The 22272-nt window shown below is 43.2% G+C and overlaps 2 pseudogenes; one reads left to right on the top strand and one right to left on the bottom strand.

Annotated features, from left to right (window-relative positions):
• LOC128114584 (zinc finger protein Pegasus-like) overlaps positions 1-3683 on the bottom strand; it is a 38715-nt pseudogene extending 35032 nt beyond the window's left edge.
• A 385-nt stretch (positions 3684-4068) lies between these two features.
• Positions 4069-22272, top strand: part of LOC128114592 (WD40 repeat-containing protein SMU1-like) — a 38404-nt pseudogene continuing 20200 nt past the window's right edge.

Genomic DNA, 22272 nt, shown 5'->3' on the forward strand with positions numbered 1-22272 from the left:
TGGGAGACACTGATAGACTAGGAAGTTGCCGGTGCGTTGAGGAAGGGAAGATACATTGGAAATCTCTCTGACTTCTCAACTTTATTGTGAACCTTTGGCTAATTTAAAACTCTCTGTATCCTGCATCCTGCTTGTATCTTCACTATACTAAGCTAAGTTTGGCATCTCCAGGCAGTAGTTGCTATTGGAACAGAGAGAGATATGGAATGGGCAATAAGGAGGTAGGAATCAGGCTTTAAAAAAAAACTCTATATCGATACAGATGATTTACTCATAAAATATAAAACATATTTAAAACAAACCATAGAAAATATAAGGGCTGAGTAAAAACAGGATAAAACATAAACGGGTCACATAAAGTAGCTGATTCGAGGACACTTCCCTGGAGAATGTACATTTTAAACTAAGACAGAAACACAGAGAAACAGACATCCAAAGAACAAGGAAGAATATTCCAGTACAAAATTGCTACAATAAGAAAGCACTTGTCTAAGGATCTTGTATAATATTAGCGGGACCAGCCTTAATATTCTATATCCCAGGGGCTCAGGAGAGAACTACGAACGGTGAGGACTATACAGAGCTCTTAGTCCAGTCATTTATTCTTCCAAATCTTCTTCTTCATCCTCCTGTGCCCTGGGAGTCCCTGTACATATACACTTATAAGTGGTAATCCCTTGGCAGTGCAAAGCCAGGCTTCCAGGGTCAAACGGAGGGGTGATAAGAATCACAAAGAGGGGCAATAATTGTTAATTATCATTTTCAACCCAAAAGGGAAGTAACTAATGGGGAAATGAATTAACTAAAGGCTAAATTTGGGTAATATCTAAGAAGAGGGATCTTATGTGCTCAACTATAGTCTTAAATGTTATGGGTAGAAAATGTTAAGAATCTATAAGTTGCTAGGTCAATGGGAGAAAATAAAACTGTCTTTTTTCCTGTGGCTGCTATTGGTCCAAGCTATCTGCCATTTTTCTGCAGGGTGGGGGAAAGTGTGCTCAGTCGCTAGGCAACCTGTCTACAACTAGATGCCTCTGATGATAGTTAAAGGGAGATCTGGAACTAGAGGTAAGATTTGGGAAAGGAGGTAGTTAAGCTTAATTGGCACATCTGCCAGGCCTTCTCATACAGGTGGTCTGGACACTTAAGTCTGTTCTTAAAGAGTACAGAGGTGTCTCTGATAAGGTTCTTTCCTCCATCTGGGGATGGACCTGGCCGGATGCTGCCAATAATGATAATTACAGGGAGGCTTGAACTGGGGTTCTGGCTGTGCATAGCTGTCAGCACAGAAAGTTATCTAAATATTCCTTTACTAGAAGGGAAATGGTGCCCAATGAATGATGGAAAAGCTACAATAGCCCACAAGAAACTCATAGCAGGAAACAGCTGATAATTGAAAGCCAAATATCACCAAGGCTCCTTGAGCCTTAGCTTGACCTCTGTAAGCCCTTGGCTTCTTCCAGGTATTAGCTTTGTCATAATCAGCTGAAATCCTACTTTGTATATTTTTGTGGCTTGTAGCATAAGGAGACCCAAATGAGAAGGTATGCCTGGAAAACAGGAGGGCAAAGAGGAAGACGAAATGGCTCACTTTAGGAAAGGAATCTGGACTTCATGGCAAATCCAATGCAAAGAAGCCATTGGTGCTTTTAAGCAGGAATGAGACATTGTAGGTACCCTGTAACTAACAAGGAGCAGAGTGGCCACCTCCTGCGGAGCCGGTTAGCTCACCTATGAGGGGAAGGAGAGTACTTCAAACTGAACTGCTAACCGTACAACAGAATTGAAATTGGTGTGCAAAATTCATCAAGTACAAGCAGAGACGTGGAGCATGTGGGTGAGGACTCAGACTGCCCTGAAAACTGCAACAAAGGCCAGCAGCACTTCCCACTGCACAAAACATTACCCTCTGGGGGTTCTGCACAGCCAGTGCTGTATTGTGTTTGGTTTGAGGCTGTGTAAACCCTTCTTAGGGGAAGTATTCCCATGTGAGAGAGAGACCAAGGTGGTACCATTTGTTCCCATGTGAGAGAGAGCACAAGGTGGTACCATTTGTCCATTATCAATGCCATCACTCTAAAAAGGCAGAATTAGACTCAGAAGTAAAAAGGCCTCATCCTCATTAGACACACACTTCAGTCCCTTTTCTGCACTCCATTGCAAGACTTCAAATATAAGAGTAAGATTCAGAAACCAAATCTGTCTTTAAAATGGCTTCCCTGGGTGCATTTTAAAATCCCATTAAAAGACACAGTTACAGAACTAATGAGGAATACACACTCCTTGTCCCCGGATGTCTGCAGAGGTCCTGTCCTCCCCTACAAACTTTCAATAAAGTTAAAGCGAAGTGAGTCCTAACAAGGGAGAGCTGACACAACTTGGCATTCAAACCAGAGCATCCAGAGGTGCTACAACATCTCAGGGTAAACATGTCCACAAATGAAGTTCCTCGGACCCTAACAAGGATATCGCAGCAATGATTTCTACGTAAGTGTTGTTAGTGAGATCCTATATGTTTCGACATCTTCTTGACCATAACCGGTAAAGAGGGGTCAAGCTGTATCCTCCCACCAATTTGATTTCCCGCTTTTAGTGAGATGCCCTAACTTTTTTTCTGCTCATCATGCTGCCCTATACTTTAGAAAGGCTGTGTGTACATTCCCTCTACACCTGCTGGGCCTTGTGACCTGGGAGACTCTTCATAGTCCTACTGGGGCGATGAGAACATGGTCTTTTGAGTTTTCTTTTGAACTTAGGATTCTAACAAGCTCGCTCCACAATGAATGAGTTGCTGGTTTGTATATATTCATTATGTAAACTGGGAGACTCGTATTTTAAGCTCTTCTGCCCACTACCAGAATCTCCTCTGCCCACTTCCTCCAGTGAGGGTCACCCAGTCTTTGCTTCAGGAAATCCAGTACAATGAAGTTCAGCGTCACATTCTGAGCCATTTGTTTCTTACCAGTAAACATGGAGAAAATTAACTCCAATCTGTTTTAAAACCCTCTGCTTTCATCCTTCAGTGCCATCCCTTCTATGACAGCTCTTCAGAAAAGGACACATTTACTTTCTGGGTAACAACAGCCAGTGACACTTCCCAATAGAATGGTAGCTGGCTGCTGATTATGCAGAATGTGGCTTTCAGAGTTGAAGCATCGGGTCTGTACACATGTGACCTAGAATGCTTTTACAACCACAGAGGGTGCAAAACACCTCATTCATGTTTTAGTGTTTGCAAAATGAAGTGCGTTACATGTATTAAACTGGATAGATTTTACTATTAAAGTTCATCTGACTTTTTGTTTCACTTTGTTCAGTATGGCTACTGGAATATCTAAATTCCATGTGGCTTGCATTTCCAGCTGCCAGGTTGTATGTGTCCATTACACAGTCTTATTCTAGAACCCCATTCTCCTCCCTACAGCCTCCCCTTACTTATTCTGACTACATATCTCCAGATCCTCCAGCCATTGCCAAACCATCTGGCTTTCCACTCCTTCTGAGTGCTGGCTCACTCACCTGCCATATTTCAGCTTGCTGAATTTTTGAATAAAGCTTGTAGCCAGGATGAAACTTATCAAGACAGATGGGAGTTGATTATCCCTTGATTGAGGAATTATACTTCCATCAACAGAAATCACACTAAATTTAGATAGTTTTTCATAGAACTTGTGGTCAAACATCTTTCCCATCTAGTATCTAAATTAATTTTGTGTCCAGTATGCATGCGTGCATGTATGTTTTCTTATAATTCATGATTTGTTTTTTTGTTTTACTTTGTATTATGTTTACTTACTTATTTGGGGAGGGAGAAGGTATGCACTTCACAGCACCAATGTGGAGGTCAGAGGACAATTTGCCAGGAGTCAGTTCTCCCTTTCTACCATGTGGGTCCTTGGGAATTGAACTCAGGTTGTTAGGCTTGGGGGCAGGCACCTTTACCCACTGAGCCATTGGCCCGATTTGTCCTCACTGACAAAAATGTCTTTTGTTATCTACAAATGCAAACACACATGCACCTTCTACCCCTGACTTTACCCACATTACAGATGAGTGTTTGCTGGTCCCATGAGCTACACCAGGGTCCTGTGCAGGCCGAGCAGTAATACTATCAAGAATGTGGACTCCTACATGATATTCATTTCTACAAGAATAGATGGAAACAGCTCCTTGGTGCCTGCCCAACAGAGCAGTGAGTTTTACAGTCGGAGCTGAGGAAGTGATCCTGCATTCTGTGCAGTGATCTCAGGCATAAAATGACACCAAGCAGACTATGGAGAGCCAGAATTCTGAAATTTTTGACTCACAAAGCAATGTTAACCTTTATTGAATCCTTTTATAACTGTTCAGAAACTATTTAATAATCAATTTGCGTGTCTAGATCGACATCAAGCTAATAGTTTTAGACTCTAAAATCCAAATTTTTCCATTTTTAAAAGTTGAAATAATTATCCATTTCTAGGCTTCTGGGTTGTTTTTTTTTTCCCAAAAAAAAAACTGCCTGGTGTGATATAAGGGCTAGGCAAGCATTCACTCTAGGACCACTTGGAAACGTTTCAGCACACTACTTAATCTGTGTCTTGTCAATAAAATAAGAGTCATGAAATAATTTCCTGACCATTTTGCAAAAGCAAGCAGAACTTGAGATCACTGAGTTGGCTTTAGATGGATGAGATCCCTTAAAGAAAATTTAAGCAAATTTTCTCTATGTGGCTGGCACTTTCTGTACTTCTGTGTGGTTAAAGTAGTTCATCCTTTGGGGGGCTAGGAAGCCGGTTCAGTTAGCAAAGTGCTTGCCATGCACCCTCAAGGACTGAGTTGGGGTTCCCAGCACTGTGGTGGTATTGTGTTCCCCAAAATATTGTGCACCCTAATAAACTTATCTGGGATCAGAGACAGAACAGCCACTAGATACAAAGGCTAGAAAATGGTGGCATGCACGCCTTTAATCCTAGCATTCCAGAGACAGAAATCCCTCTGGATCTCTGTGAGTTCAAGGCCACACTGGAAACAGCCAGGCATGGTGACTCACTCCTTTAAACCCAGAAAGCGAGCCTTTAATCCCAGGAAGTGGTGGTAGGAAGCAGAAAGGTTTATAAGGCGTGAGGACCAGGAACTAGAGGCATTTGGCTGGTTAAGCATTTGGCCTGGTTAAGCTTTCAGGCTTCTAGCAGCACAGTTCAGCTGAGAGCCATTTGGATATGAGGACACAGAGGCTTCCAGTCTGAGGAAACAGGACCACCTGAGGAATTGGCCAGGTGAGGAAGCTGTGGCTTGTTCTGTCTCTCTGACCTTCCAGCATTTCACCCCAATAACTGGCCTCAGGTTTGATTTTACTAATAAGAACTTTTTAAGATTCCTGCTACACAGCACCCACATAGAAAGCCTGGTGCTATGGCGTGCTCCTGTAATTCCAGTGATGTGGAAGCAGAGACAAGAAGATCCTTGGGATTGAATGGCTGTCTTGGTCACTAGTTTTATTGCTGTAAAGAGACACCATGACCAGGGCAATTCGTAAAAGGAAAGCATTTAACTGGGGGCTGGCTTACAGTTTCAGGGGTTCAGTCGACTATTACCATGACAGGGAGCATGGTGGCACACAGGCAGGTGCTGGAGAGGTAGCTGGCATGCTATATCATAATGCATAGTCAGAGAGAGACAGACTGAGCCAGGCTGGAGCTTCTGAAACCTCAAAGCCCACCCCCAGTGACACGCTTCCTCCAACAAGGCCACCCCTCTTGCTCCTTCTAATCCTTTCAGATAGTGTCATTCTCTGGTAACTAAGCATTCAAATATATTATATTAGCCTGTGGTGGCCATTCTTACTCAAAACACCACACTGGCCAAGCCAGCCTAGCCAGCTCCAGGTTCTACAGAGACCCTATCTCAGAAAAATAAAGCAGAGAACGATAAAGACATCTCAGTAGCCAGCCAGCATCACCCCATCAGGCAAGGGGTGTTTCCTGATGCACTGACCCCTCTCCACTCCCGCCATTCTTGTTCACATGCTCACTGATGATGCTCACCTGGACCACACAGTCAATGCCGAGCGGCTGTGCATTCCAGACACCAATGTCAAATTAATCTCCTACGGTTCAGAACAAGTTGCTCTCCCACTAAAACCTTCAAAGACTCTCAACAGCCCCAGAAGAGAAATCTTCCTTCATGCTCTTGCCGTCCATGGAGGAACCTGAAGTTTCTTTTCCAATTTCTCTTCCCACAGCTTTGGGAATGTGTGCCTTCCAGGCAAGTGGATGAGAGACTTCAGAAAAGATGGTTGGTGACTTTAATGTCGTGACTATTCTGAGTTATTTAAGATTTAAATTTTTTTTAAAAAAATTGCCTTAAAAGAACTAAGTGATGAATTAGTTCAATGAAAATATCAATTTATCAGATTTCTTAGTTCAATTTCCTGGTTAATGAAGTACTAAACATATTGGTTAGGTTGCTGCTGTTTTAACCAATGCAGTTAAATTTTCATTTAAATGTTGAGATAATTCTTTGCTGTATGAAGCAGTAATGAAGACCGCTGTCTTTGTTTTCCTTTTGAGTGTCTGCAAGGATCAACATGAACGTTATTTTCAAGTTTGTTGCTTTGGTTTGTTTGTTTTTTAACTTTGTTTATTCTTTGAGACATTTTATAATGTATACAATGTACTCTGATCCCATATCCACCCTTCACTCTCCTTCTTCCTCTTCCCAGATCACTTTTCACCACATCTCCCCATCAACTTCATATCTTGGATTTTTTTTTAATAATTCACTGAATCCAGCACATGGGTATGGAGCCATTGGTCAACCTACAGAGAGCCACACCATGGAAAAAAACCTGACTCTGCAACCATCAACTGCCAAAAGCACCTCAGCCAGGGGATGGGATCACAAGCCCCACCCACTCCATGCTGGAATGTGGATGGCTCCATCTTATGCAGGTCTTGTGCAGGCAGCCACAGCTGCTGTGAGTTCCTGAGGGCAGTAGTCCTGCTGTGTCCAAAAGACAATGCTTCCCCATCCTCTGGCTCTTCCAGTCTTCCATTCCCTTTTCTGGAATGGGAGACATATATGGAAGGTACTATTTAAGAGGGGCATTAGGATGCATCAGTTCTGTGCCATCAGTGATCAAATTAAAGCCCCCTAAGCAGGTGTTAGAGTGGTCCTAGGTCAGATCCATGCTTGAGGGCCCTTAGGGGTGTTGAGCTGAGTGCAACGCCAATGCCAAAGTTCTAACCTGCTTTTCTCTTACTGTTTCTCATGGGAGTGCCTGGAATGTGATGAGAAAGGCTCCTTCCTGTACATGTGGGTCATGCTAGTGCTGCTGTGACTGCCACACATCAAACACACTGGAATAAGGGATGATAAGAAATTTGGTATTTCAGCTAATCATGTCCAAAATGTTGTGAAACTCTATGCTAACAAACAGACCTTTGTCCCACTTTTGAGAAAACCATGTTCAAAACTTCCCCAGTGCCAAGGCTGTCCATCTGTTGACTTTCTGCTTTGTGTTCACCTCTGCCCCATCTCCCTCAGAGTTATAGTCTTTTGTAGGGCCAGGAAACAGGTCCTGAACCTATGGCTTAGCCAGTGTGAGCTGCAACACAGGCGGGACACAAATGTGTTGAGAAGTAAGGTTGTTTACAGTCTCCTTGGGCTCTCAAGATGCCATGTGATCACTGAGACTTTGGAGAGAACATGGAAATTCAAAAAAGTAACTACAAAGTGTGTGCATGTGTGTGTGCATGTGTGTGTGTGTGTGTGTGTGTGTGTGTGTGTGTGTGTGTGTGTATGTATGTGTGTGTGTGTGTGTTTCTTGCTGGCTCGTCAATGAGCCAGGATGCCTAACTTGGAGGGAAGAGACCTGAGCATTGCAACTTGTTGATGTGTTTGTTGAGGTATGCTGGGGTCTTTGCACACCAGCTCCCATCAACCCTTGGGGCAAGGTAAGCTCCTTCTTCTGCAGGGAGGGGGATGGGGGCGGGGAGGCAGTGCTGCCTGGACACTCTTACTACTTAGTACTTACTTCTTAGTACTCAAGAAACACTGGTGTGTGAGTAGGAAGAGACATGGAGGTCAGTAATGATAGGCTGGTGTCAGAATGATATTCACAAAGCACAGGAAGAACGTTGAGAGTTGGTAACCTGGGCTCATAGGAGCTCACAGAGACTGAATCGACAACCAGGGAGCCTGTATGGAACTGACCCTAAGTCCTCTGCATAAATGTGACAGTTGTGTAGCTTGGTCTTCTTGTGGGACTCCGAACAGTGGGAGCAGGGACTGTCTCTGGTTCTTTTGCCTGCTTTTGGGACCCTACTCTACACACTGGGTTGCCTCATGCAGCCTTAATACAAGGCAAGGTGCTTAGTCTTACTGTAACTTGATATGCCATGTTTTGTTGATATCCATGAGAGGCCTGCTCTTTTATGAATAGAAATGGAGGAGGAATAGATGGGGATGCAAAGGGGAGGTGGGGGGTGCTGGGAGGAGAGGAAGAAGGGGAAACTGTGGTCAGGATGTAAAAGAAAGAAAGAAAAAGAAAATAATTGTGTTTCAAAAAAAAACAGAGTTGGGAAAGCTGGGGTCTTTACACACTGGCTCCCATCAACCCTCGGGGCAAGGTAAATTCCTTCTTCTGGTGTGGGGGGGGCGGGGGAGGGGGGGTGCCGCCTGGATACTCTTACCCCTGTTGCCCTGGACCAAAGCAACCTCCAGTAGGTAGGAAAGGCTTTCAAACTAGAAGAAAAACAAAGCTATGCAGGTCCACCTGCCTGCAACTGCTGTGTCTAGGGGGCTATGTTCTGGACACAAACAGCAAGGTTACACTCAATTACAAGAAGAGATGCAGCTAATGGTATGGGAAAGGCCTGTCCCTGGAGGACGCTGTAAGATGAGCTGTTAGGCATGCTGCTCAGTGGAAATTAGAAGCCCTCAAGGACTGAGTCCCTGCTGTTCGACTACAAAGCCCATGTCCTCCTCCGAGGGCTTCAGCTTTCCCAGGCCGCCTGTATGCACAGGTCAGAAAACATATAGATCACACATGTAACATGGAGAGAACAGATTCAACACATAAACAAGTTTGGGTTTTTAAGAAAGGATAATGTTACTGAGTTCACACGACTCGATTTTCTTTTTCACTGTCAAAGAGAAATCTAAAAAAGGGGAAAATCAAGCATCCTTGTTCATGAAGAAAGGCTACTATACATACTTCAAACTATGGTAAAAAATGTAGCTCTGTGGGATAGTCAGTCTCACTTAAAAGCTATATGTCATCTGAGCTATGTTGGAAGAGTAGGAGAGAGCTCCATCAGGTCAGAGGGTCTGTGGAAGGTCACACTGCGTCGCAGCAGGATCAGCCCCTGGTCCACCATTCACTCTTGTACAGTTTCAAGCTTCTATGGTTTTCCAGGATAGAGTCGAGGCCTGTGGTTTCTCTCGTGTTTACTTGCTTTGCCTCGGCCAGTTAGCTGATGTTTGCAAAGTTTCAGCAAGAGCTGCCTTCATAATTGGCTTTTTATTTCTACCTAAGCCAACACCAATTTTCAGGGGGAAAAAAATGTATCACAAATACCTAGGGATCAAAATCACAATCCTGAAAACAAGACACATCTCCAAATTAAAACACATACTGAAATGTGTATTAATGAAACATATCAGGAGGTATTCTCCCTCAAATGAATTATCACGCATGGTTTTCTCTACTGTGTCTTGTACATGGGCCTTGAGCAACAATGGGTACTAAATAACCTTAAAAAAAAAATCTCTATATTCAGCATTATCTTCAAATTTCCTTCTACAGCAGCAAGTACCAGGAAGAACAGTGCCATTAAAATACTTTTCTGGTGTTTTATGTTCTTGCCTTGATCTAAGAAAAACACTTTCAACATGTCACACATGACAATACCCTTCCCCCAGTGAGGGCTTAGCTCAGGGCCAAAGCTCTCTCACAAATCACTGACATTGACACTCCTACTCTTCACATGGGCAGATGGACCTGGAAATAACAGAAGAAAGGGATGGTTATTGACCTGACTTGAAGAAGGAATCCACACCAAAAACAATGAAAGGTTTTAGGGTTTTCCAGATTTACCAGCTGTGTGATCTTGCGGAAGTTAATTGACTTCTCTGCGCCTTGGTTTTTGTCTAGCTGTAAAAAGACAAAGAGATCAGCTGTAGAGATGATGCGGTGTTCCAAGTGGGGGTTAAATGAGATATTATTTGTCACGGTGCTAGATCCTCTGTTGGCAGTGTCAATAGAAGTCATTTTAAAACATTGAAAGGAGATATGGCTCAGTGGTTAGGAGCACTGGCTGCTCTTCCAGAGGACCTGGGTTTAATGCCCAGCACAGACAGGGCAACTCACCACCTTTTGCAACTCCAGTTCCTGGGGCTCTGATGCCTCTTCTGGCCTCTACAGTCACTGCATGCTTGTGGTATACAGACAGACATGCAGGCCAAAACACCCATACACATAAAATAGTAGATAATAGTAGCAATGGTTTAAAAGGATATCAAATTATTCTGTTACAGTGTTATTTGACATATAAACCATATATTTATACATGGCTTTTAAAGAAGTAAAGAAAGCTGGTTGCTCTTTTAATTGTGTGCATGTGTCTGTGTGTCGCTGTGTACATGGGGCAGGGGTGAGTGTGTACATGGGAACAGTGGATCTCCAGGAGCTGGAGCTGCAAGAGGCTTTGAGCCACCAATTGCAGATGCTGTGAACTGAGCTCCAGTCCCCTGTAGGAGCAGAAAATGCCCATAGCCATCAAGCCTTCTTTCTAGCACAAAGCATAAAGAGCTATGGTACTCTATCATGTGAGTGAATGTTCACAGATTTTATTAGAGAATAATATAGAAAATTTTAAACCTGTCTTTATCATCCTGATATCAATGGGGTAATGATTCAATACCCAAAACACCAGCAGAGAAACTAATCTGCCAGCGAGTGGTGCGTGTGTGCATGTGCCCGCCCTTAATCCCAGCACTCGGGAGGCAGAGGCAAGCAGATCTCTGAGTTCAAGCCCAGCCTGGTCTACAGAGTGAGTTACAGAACAGCCAGAGCTGCACAGAGAAACTCTGTTTAAAAAAAAAAGAAAAAGAAAAGAAAAGATAAAAAGAAAAAACGAAAGAAATCTACTCCTTAGGAGGGTTCAAATAATTTTGTGAGAATCTTCACATTGGATCTTAGCCAAAAAGCCCAGAAGAAGTGATGTGAGAATCTTTAGTTTTCTTCTAAAAGAAGACAAAAACAAATGTATAGGACTATGTTGGAAATAATAAGTGTTTACTTTGACTTGTATTCTTTTGTTTTCCGAAACTATGTCTTTCAGGACTGTGAATCGTTTGGGAGGAGGGAAAGGTAAATGCCGAAAAGAGGGAAGGGGTCAGCAGTGGGGAGGCCAGCACAGGCCTCCCATCCTTAGCCCTCGGAAAGCAATCTGCGCTCTGGGCTTATTACCTCAGAAATGGAATGTCTATCTTCCTTTGCTTCATTTATAAACTAAATGGATGGTTTTCAGTTGCTGATCACTCTGTGGGGGGAAAAAAGCACTTTGTCCATTTTGCAGCAATTAAGAGTGGTAATTTCTCGAGGGCCATTTGTTCCCCTTTCGTTTTTTTTACTGAGCAGATAGCAGTGTGACCTCCCTCCCTGTGCCCTCTGTGAGTCTCTGAGGACTCACAGACAAGACAGTGCTCCAGGGACATGCTCCATTTTGACAGCAATTTTCTCACTGTGGCTGCCCTGGCTGCAGGCTAAATTATCCATGAGATCAATAACCCCCAAGTGACAGTCTCTCCAGAAACCCTCCTTGGAGGTGTGTGACAGGATGTGAACAACAGAGGCTGGAGGTGGCTGCCACTGACCCACTGCCCAGACATCAGACTCTATTCCAGGTGGGTTGGGAACCTAAGTAAGGCATTGCTTAGGCCTTGAGATGGAACCAAGGAGTGAATTCTTGTCAACAACATGTGCATGCTTTATCTGAATAACACAAGTGACGGTTTAAAAAAAACTATAGTAGATCTAAAGTATGGAATATGATATAGCCTCTAAAAGTGTTTGTGAAGAGGCGTGTGTGTGTGTGTGTGTGTGTGTGTGTGTGTGTGTGTGTGTGTGTGCAGACACGCATACCTGCACACAAGCGAAGACCAGAGGATGACATTGAGTGTCCTGCTCTCTCACTTGCCCTCCCTTATTCCCTTGAGACAAGGTTTCTCACTGAACTTGGAGCTAAGCTAGTAACCAACAAGCCCTGCCAGTCACTCTCCTGTCTCCATCTCAGCCCTAGGTTTATAGGTACACAGCCATGCCCAGCTTTTTCTGTGAATGCTGGAGATTTGAACTCGGGTCTTCATGCTTCCATAGAAAGCATTCTTACCCACTGAGCATCTTCTCAGCCCTTTTACGGTGCATTTTTATTGGCAGAGATGTGCTAATGACCTAACATTAAGTGGGAAAGCTGGGCCTGAACTCACTTTAGATTGCTTTACATACTGAGAAGGAAGTGTATCAATGCAACAAAGTGATTACATCGAGCCAAATTTATGTTGTTTCTTGGTGGTTTTCTGTATTTTCCACAAAGAACAAATAATCATTCCTGATGTTAGCCAGCTGGTTCTCATGATGCACACCTGTGGACAACAGCACACGTGACTCCAGGAACCTCTCTTCTCTCATGAAATTCTTCTAATTCTCTCATTGTATTTTTCTGTCTCATTTCTCTACTGAAACAGACAAAAACTAATTCCCAAAGAAATGCTTTCCTTGAATGGCATCTGTACAGAAAACTAGCTCACTCACAGAGGCACTAAAGGCTGAGAAAACAGGTCCTCGATCCTCAAAGAACTGAAGAAAGCTTTTGATCACCAGGGTGGGCACTTGAGAAATGAGCCAGTCCCTTGTAAAAGGAGGCAGAGCTTTCTGTCCCATCTGCCAGATTATAACTGGCAATCCCTTCCCAAATTACCACACAGAGGCTTATGTTAATTACAAATGCTTGGCCAATAGCTCAGGCTTATTACTGACTAGCTCTTGCATTTAAATTAATCCATTTCTATTAATCTATGTATCACCACATGGCCTGTGGCTTACCAGTCCCTTTGCATCTTGCTTCTTGGGCAGCTCACAGCATCTGCCCCAACTCCACCCTTCTTCCTCTGAGTCCTCAGTTTGATTGAACTGTCTAACCTTATCCTGCCTTGCCATCGGCCAAAACTGCTTTATTATCAAGTGAGAGCAACACACATTCACAGAATGCAGAAGAACTTCCCACAGCAGTCCCTGCTAGTTTACACATCTTCTTGGACTTCACACCTAGCCCCAGGGAATTAAAAGCCTGCTTCAAACAAGATGTTTCTCTATGTGACCTCAGCTTCTGAAAGCTCCACAAATGATGATAAATCTGCTATCCATCCCCTGCCTTTAATCCCAACTGTCTTCTACTGCATATCCATTGATAGCCAGAATATTAGACATTAACATCCTGAGTCCATTCCATGATCCTCACTAGTCACTCACTAGATATGTGATCTTATATGCAGAGGCTGAGATTCCAAGGTGAACTTTCCAGACCAATATTATTTGAGAAACAATGAACTTAAGTAGGCTCCTTCATGCTGAGCCTTCCAAGGGTAGCTAATTCAGGGGTTTGAGGGGGGAATATTCAGTGTTTACTAAATATTTAACCATAGAAATCTCTTCTCTTGAGACTCTCAAAGTTCTAAGGGGACCAGTTTGGAAAGTAAGTTGGGAGGGGCTGCATCTGCTTGTGAAGTTTCAAAGGAACCACCCTATGGCTTGTGATCAATTGTACAATTCCGACCCAAAAGGGATCCAATTGCCTCAGTAACAGCATTCTGCTGGGGACGTCAACTGTGGATGGTGAAAGGTCAACAACAGATCAAGGAGACAGGGAAACTTCTGTGTCTCCATTGTTTTTAGATCCTATGACATGCTCCTGTAGGTGGAATGCAGTAATATGATCTTCCCTGTAAGGGCCACAGAGACCCCATCATGCATGCACTTTCTACCATTCCAGTGTCCTCACTCCTCTACTTGATAAGACCACTGTGGTGGTTTGAGTGAGAAATGTCCCCCACAGGTTTGGGTATTTGAATATTTTGTCCCCAGTTGGTGGCAAGGCTTGGGGAGGTGGTAGAGCCTTGCTGGGGGAAGTGTGTCCCTGGTAATGGGCTTTCATAGCCTTGCCCTACTTTGAGTTTGCATTTGCTTCTTGCATGGGATGAAGACATGAGCACTCAGCTTCCTGCTCTGACCACCTGCTACCATGCTTGCCTCACCGTTTTAGACTCTTCCTCTGGAACTGTAAGCCCAGAGAAACTCTCCCTTCTGTAAGTTGCTTCTGGCTGTAGTGCTTCATCAGAGCAAGAGAAAAGTAACTAATAACATCATGACAAAACTGCTCTGAACTAAGAATTTGGGGGCCACTAAGAGAACTTTGGGGCCACTGCAGGGTTTTGCTGGCTTGGTAATGTGACCAGCAGAGTGAAAGAATGTGGGCCATATCCCAAATGCTGCAGTCACTCCATTCCCAGTAATGGCTTCCATGTGGGAAGAAGCCAAGGATTCCCACATGAGTTGGGTTTTGAAGGGCAATGGGAGTAGACAGTAATGGAGTCATGAGACATAGTTCAGGGCCCTGCAGCTCAGCACTCACACCCACAGTTCTATTTCTTTCACCATTACTGAGTTACATTGAAATCTTTACATGTGAATTCAGGTGAATGTAAAGTAAATGTAGCAAAAAAAAAAAATGTGTCTGCTCTCTAGATTCAGCATGTAGACTGTTAATTGGGTCATGACACAGAAAAAAGGAGAGAATCACTATATGTGGTTGTTTTGACATTTTTAACTGGTAGGATTGAATTGTAGCACAAGGAAAAGAGTTGACGAATGCTCTAGTCAGAAACTGATTAATGGCACAGTTTAAGCCAAGTTTATCTACATGAAGAAGAAATGTGAGAATCCACTCATCTTAAGGATTAGCTATAATGTTAAAATGCTCAAATTAAAACATACACATTCATGCACACACACACCACAGTAGAAAATCCTTTGCAGATGGGAGGGAACCAATGATTCATCTAGACATTAATGACACCTAACATGACAACCGGCCTGGTGAGGTGTTAATGCAGTCTTCTGCAGAATTGGTGTGTAGAAGGTAGGCTTTCTCTCTTCCACTAGTAATAACCCTGATACCTTCCAACAGAACAAGAGAAGATTCTGAAACCAGATGAGAAGTTACAGAAAAATCCCTCAAACATCATAAATATTTCCAAAACGATGCATTCTGTGGAGAATGTAAAACAGATGAAAATTCTCCTTCATCTTACAACTGCCCATTCAACTGGGCCCCAACAAGTTAGGAAGGAAGGATGGAAGGAAGGAATAAAGGAAGGAAGGCAGGAAGGAAGGAAGGAAAAAAAGGGAAGAAGGGAGTTAGGAAGGAAAGGAGTGAGGGAGAGAGGGAGGGAGGAAGGGAGGGAAGGAGGAAGCAGAAAAAGAAAAGTTAGTCTTTTCACATTAAAACATTAGCCACTGGAGCTGGAGAGATGGATCGGTGGCTAAGAGCACAGGCTGCTCTTCTAGAGGTCCCACATTAGATTCCTAGCACCCACGTGGAGGCTCACAACTGTCTGTAACTCCAGTTCCATGTGATCAGACGCCTTCTCTGACCTCCGCAGGCTCCAGGCATGAAAAAGGCATGCAGGGAAAGCATCCATAGACACGAGAAAGTAATTTAGATTTAAAAGATATTGGCCACTAAGTTCTGAAATATTATAGCATCAAAACCAGTGTGTTAGCCAAATACATCAAGGCTCTGTTATCTGTGGATTTTAACACTAAGGCTGGGTAATAGCCTTTGCAAAGCATGACATTAGACATCATAGCAGAGAACCAACTCAGAGTACTGTCCAAGCAGCAGTAAGTAACCAATTTCTCCCCCCAAAAAATCAATTAAAGAAAGCAAATATCAAAATATCTAACCTTACCAGCCAAGTGAATATTCCTGTCATGAAAGAATTCTTAGCTACATAAAATGTACAAAGAGAGTGCTTTCTAAAACAAAATTCTATATATAAAATAAACCCAATTTAAGGAGTATTCTATTTTCCTGTAAATATATATGTCATAAATGTATAAAGTATATAATATATAAATCTGCACATGTATTCTATAAGCATATTTATACAACTATTTCTTATACTCTACCTTGAGACATTCCTCCCAATATTTCCCCACAACACTGCATTGCCAGGGACATTTAGAATTATAAAGAAAACAAAATTCCCCACTTGTTTTTCTTACTTAAGTTTTTACTTGCAAGTTTCATATGTCTGAGAAGAAAAAAAGAGTTCAAGCCAGTTCTCAACCCATAGAACAGCAAACATAAGCATCTTTCTGCACACTGGCTTTTCCATTCTTGCCCTCCCTCTGAGACTTCAAAGTGGAGAATGAAGATTGACCATGAGCGGAAGCGATTCCGTCTTCCACTGACCAACATGCATTCTCCATGCCCATCGTCAAAGACGCCTAAACCTCACAGACATCAAAAAGAACTTCCTGACCTGAAAGAGACAGACACCCGTCTCCTGCTAAGGCTCTGTGAGAAGTCATGTCTTTCCATCCATCTCACACTGGGTCACTGTGGCCCTCTGAAACTTGACAGGTGGAGCCATCAGAAGTTTCATTTCATTTTATCCCCGGGGCCCTTTTCTTCTCCATGACTCACACTGACAGTTTAAAGGAAATAGGCTCTATGCAAAATTCTTTCCAGGGCAAAATTAGCCACAGTTCTTAACTAAAAAGTGAATTTTATGACAAAGTTCGATTGTGCAATTTGCTGAGGTTGAAACTGGCAACTGGAAATATTTTCAGTGATGCCAATTGTCATCAGACGTCAATTGTCCCAGTTTCATGGTCCTCGTGTCATTTACATTTGGAGTAACTGGACATGTTGACCCACAGATACTTTGGTTAAGACCCAAAACAGAGACAACAGAGACCTTGGCTCTCGTATGTGCCCATCAGACTCTACCAGACTTCAGTCTTGTATGTCTCAGCATATGCTGCTGTTTCGCTTGTGAATGTCTCTGAAGAATTTGTATTATATTCCTGCCCTTTTGAATTATTTAATTCATCTGCCATTTATTTTTTTAAGCTATTTTAACCAAATTGATATGAATAGGGGAAGAGTTCACATTAAAATGCACATGCTGAAGACCTTTTTGAATTGTGTTATTTGGGAGGTACAGCAAAGTGTTTTAATGTCCACATACATCATGAAAAGATTCCTAATGTACTATCTCACATAGGTACCTTTGTGTATGTGGTGCACATAGCTAAGAACTGCTCTCAGTGAAATTCCAATATGTACTCATGTGTGTGTGTGTGTGTGTGTGTGTGTGTGTGTGTGTGTGTGTGTGTGTAAATGCATGTGGAAGCCAGAGAACAACCTTGGCTGCTGTTCCTTAAGTGCTGACCACCATTTTTCTTCACACTCACTGAGTAGGTTATGCTGGCTGGCCAGCAAACCCCAGGGATCATCCTGTCTTTCCATCCTCCCAGCATGCACCACTGCACCTGGCATTTTACATGGGTAGTGGGGACTGAACTCAGATCTTCATACATACATGCCCAACGCTTTATTGACGGAGCCATCTTCCCAATCCCTATCCCAAACGCTTGTGTTGTGTACTAGATCTCCAAACCCCTCTAGCTGTAACTTCGTGCCCTTTGACCTCCATCTTTGGACTCCCTCTGCCCCTTCTCCACCAGTCCCTTGCCCTTTGACCCCCATCTTTGGACTCCCTCTGCCCCTTCTCCACCAGTCCCTGCTCCTCCCCTCCTGGCTCTTTACATGGCGGCGGCTGCTCCTTCTGTTTCTGAAGACAACACACAGCTTGTCCTGATGACCAGATCGCACAGCATTTGTTGTTCTGTGTCTGGTGGTTTCATTTCCCGTAATGTCCTCTAAGGTCATCCATGTTTTCACAAACAGCAGAATCTCCTTTACTCAAAGGTTGAATTGCATCCATACATTTCGTGTATTCATCATCTTTTTTTTTTTTTTGTCCATTCACCCTGTGGTAGTTTTGAATAACAATAGCCCTCATATGCTCACTCATGTTATATAAATGCTTAGTCACTAGGGACTGGAACAACTGTTTGAAAGGATCAGAAGGGTTAGGAGGTGTGGCCACATTGGAGGAAGGGTGTCACTGGGGCTGGGCTTTGAGATTTCAAAAGCTCATGCCAGGGTCAATCTGTATCTCTCTGTCTACAGATCAAGATGTAGCTCTCAGCCACTGCATGCCACCATGCTTAATTAAACCTCTGAAACTGTAAGCAAGCCCCCAGTTAAATGCTTTCTCTCATAGGAGTTGCCTTGGTAATGGTATCTCTTCACAGCTATAGAACAGTGACTAAGTCACACCTACAAACAGGCTTATAGACTCTCACACATCTTAGCTGTGGCAAATAACAGCGCAATAAAAAAGGGGGTGTCTTTACAAGGTGGCAATTTCATTTCCTGTGTATATAAAGAGAAAAGGGACCCTTGGGTCTGCACCACCAAGCAAAGAGGCCAAACTGGGAAAACGTATAGCCTTTCTTCATTCACACATGATCAGGGAGCTGGTTAGAAACACTGAATCCAAGCCCTCAGCACCTGGGGCTTATTCAATCAGGACCCACATGCTAACAATTCCCCAGAATTCCCCAGAATTCCCCAGCAGAGTCAAATGTGTGTTAAGTGTGATAAACCCTATTCTAGCCACTTAATTGGTACATGGCTTATATTGAAGCATGTGGGGTTTGGAATTTAACCAGAAAGACTATACACTTACGTGTCTTTTACAGTATGATACTGGGTCACATGCAGTCAGGCTTTCAGATTGGAAAAGAGTTAAAGAATTTTTCTCACTTTTGGTACGTTTCATTCTGCCTAAAGACAACAAACAGGACAAAACTTAACCAGGGTCCATAGAAAACACTTGATTCGCTGACAGTCACACAGGACTTCAGTACAGAGTAAGGAAAGCCAGGCCAGCTAACTGGGTCAGGTTCTGTGTCTAACACCATGCTAATTCCCACAGGGTTGGTCAAAAGTGGACCCCTATAACAGAAGCAGGGCTGACATGGCTATATCTTACTGATTCGTTATTTCTCCACATCTTTCCTCATTTAATCTTGACAGCGCAACTACAGTACCAATCGGACTATTATCCATACTTTGAAGACCAAAGCTTGACATAAGCAATGCCTCTCAGATCACATGTTGAAGCCCAGTGTTCACTGCTGTGAGGGAGGCGGTGGCTCTGTGTCGTTGATCCCACACTTTTTCTGAGGTACTTGCTCATTCTCCACTTCTCGTTAACTACGATGCCCAGCATCCTTGCTGCTAAAATTTATTGTAACTTATTCTAGGAATGTACACAGCTTTTCTAATGTAACATGCCCTGGCGGCCTACTTCCCTTGTGATTCCCACAGGATGTAAGCATCAGAGAATGTAAACTGAATTAAATCACCCTGAGAAGATCTGCCTTTCTTGTGAATCCATTATTCTGTATTTCCAGGCAATGAGCCTCCTCAGCCCCACTTGAGGCCATGGCTCATCACATCAGCTGCAAGCAGAAGCCATGTTTCTTATTTTCTTTCCATGTCATACAAATGGAAGCAGTCAACATCTGGCAATATCAAATTTGTCTTCATAGGAATTCTACTTCATATTTAAGACTCGCATAAAACAGGCCTCAAGAGGGCCATGCAAAAGGAAGGACAGGATAACTCTGGAGTGCAGAGAGGGAAGGAGGAAGGTGAACCCCTAAATCAGACTATTCACAAGGATTTGCTCCAGGGAATATTAAGAAACAGTCCAGTGGCTGGGACATGGCTGAAAGATGGCATCTGGTGGCAGATTTGGTATAAATCCTACATCCTAATAAAAGTCTTTGTCACACTCCCTGGATCTTTCATGAATAATCCTGACATCTATAAAATCCACACATATTAAGCCAGGAGCTTATTTTCAGCCTTTGGAATCTGGACTTTGGAAATTTGGGCTTGGGTACAAGAAAGAAAAGTGTGTTACATTAACAACACACAATGTTCTAGAGCTCATCACAAACAATTACACAAAAATTCTCTGGTGGCTTTAATTATGATTTTTTTTAATGTCTAAAACCATAAAAGGGGCTCCAGGGGTTAGGAAGAAAATTGAAGATTTTTCCCACATGCCACTGTATATTTCAAGACCTAACAAGCACTCACATCTCTTCTAGGTGACCAATATTTAACCCCTTCTGGCTCCCAGGAGGGTTGCATCTCAGCTGACTCTCACCTCATAGAAAAGCCTGGCCTTACTGTTGGAGAAATCTCTTTTGAGAGCCATGATCACCTGTACTACCTAAGTGGGAAGCATCCAATGGTCATTACCTTTGATAAGACCTAAAAGAAAAAGAAAAGAGAAAAAAAAACTCATATGTACCTTCATAGAGGATGCACCACATATCTGCAAACTGAGAGAAATAAATGATGTGCAGAACCCTTGTATAAATCTCTTTTCACAGAAAACACATGCACTGTACATTTACTCTCCTGAAGAAGAATAGAAACTTATGGCTGTGGCTCGATCATGAAAGGCCCTCTGTGAGCTCATGTGTTTGAACTTGGACCCTAGATGGTGCTCCTATTGAATGGAGGCTGTGGAACCCTTTGAGGTGAAACCTCACATGAGGGAGGAGACACTCGGGAGGGATTTAAAGGACATACACAAGCCCCAGCTCCTGCCTCAGCTCTACTTCCAATCTACCTCTAGGATATAACAAGGTGTATGCTACTACAAGTTCATACCACCAAAAACAGAGCCCCAAGCACTATGCTTTCCCCACCCACCATGACGGAGCTTCAGCTCTGAACCATGAGGCAAAAGGAAACTGTTCCTCCTTTCAGATGTGTCTGTCAAGCATTTGGCCAGGGCAAAGAGAACAGAAATTAACATGCTTGGGTTTCAGCTTCCCAAATGGGAGTCTTGTCTGGTCTCGTTACGAGCATACAGCTTCTACCCCGAGAGAACAGCAAGAGTTCAACACATCCCTCACCCTGTCCCAGCCACTCATCCAACCCCAAAAAAGTCTGTTTCTCACCAGCAGCCCCGCTTGGTAGGATGTTTGCTTCAGACGGTCACAAAGAAACCCAGGTAGATAGAGAAGAATCACTACCTTATAGCCTAACAGCCCCAAAATTTTATAACTATAATTTTATAAAAATCCCCAAAAATATAGCATACTACTGCCCTTATTAGCACAGAGGTTAGCTAAAGAGGAAGAGACCAGGCAAGGGAAAGGAACTCTGAGGATAGGGGAAACGGAATACATAGTTACGGAGGTATGGGGAGACTGGAACAGGAGGATTAAACAGAGAGGTGGGGGGAAGAGGGGTTAAGAAAAATACAGGGAAGAAGAGCAAACACTAAGGTCTATTTCAGGGATCATATGGAAACCGACTACAGCAGAAGCTTCTTAAATATATATATATGAAAGAAATCTAAATGGAATCATCAAATAATGGAGGATACAAAGGCCCAACTAGACCTCTTTTGCCACCAACAGAAACTTCCAGTGCCAGGAATGGGTTGCATTTGATTGAGTTGTTGGCCAAAGGGGCCCCCATGGAAACCCACATGTAGCAGACTTTCTTTTGGGCAACCAACTAACTCCCAAATCATGACACAGAGACTTATTATTAGTTATAAATGCCCAGCCTTAGTTTATGCTTGTCCCACTTGCTCTTATAACTTATCTTAACCTGTTTCTTTTCATCTACGTTTTGCCTCAAGTCTTTTTGACTTTATTCATTATGTATGCTCCTACCTTGTGTTTTGCTGGCCAGCCCCGGGTGTCTCCCTCTCTTTCCCCCTTGTTCTCCTCTCTCCTTCTCTTCTCTAGAGCCTAGACTTCTCCTCCTACTTATTCTCTCTGCCCGTCAGCCCCTCCTATCCCTCTCCTGCCTAGCTATTGGCCATTCAGCTTTTTATTAGACCAATCAGGTGCCTTAGGCAGGCAAACCAACACAGCTTTACATAATTAAACAAATGCAGCATAAACAGATGTGACACATCTTTGTCTAGTTAAACAAATATTCCACAACACCCTCAAACAACTCAAGCTATTGCCAAGGTTATTGGTTACTCTCCATAAACTGATGGTAAGACTGTGTTGCTGAAGACAATGTCTACACATCTCATTGA

The sequence above is a fragment of the Peromyscus californicus genome, unplaced genomic scaffold (assembly GCF_007827085.1).
Source record: "Peromyscus californicus insignis strain IS unplaced genomic scaffold, ASM782708v3 Scaffold_19__1_contigs__length_69161282, whole genome shotgun sequence".
Taxonomy (NCBI): Eukaryota; Metazoa; Chordata; class Mammalia; order Rodentia; family Cricetidae; genus Peromyscus; species Peromyscus californicus.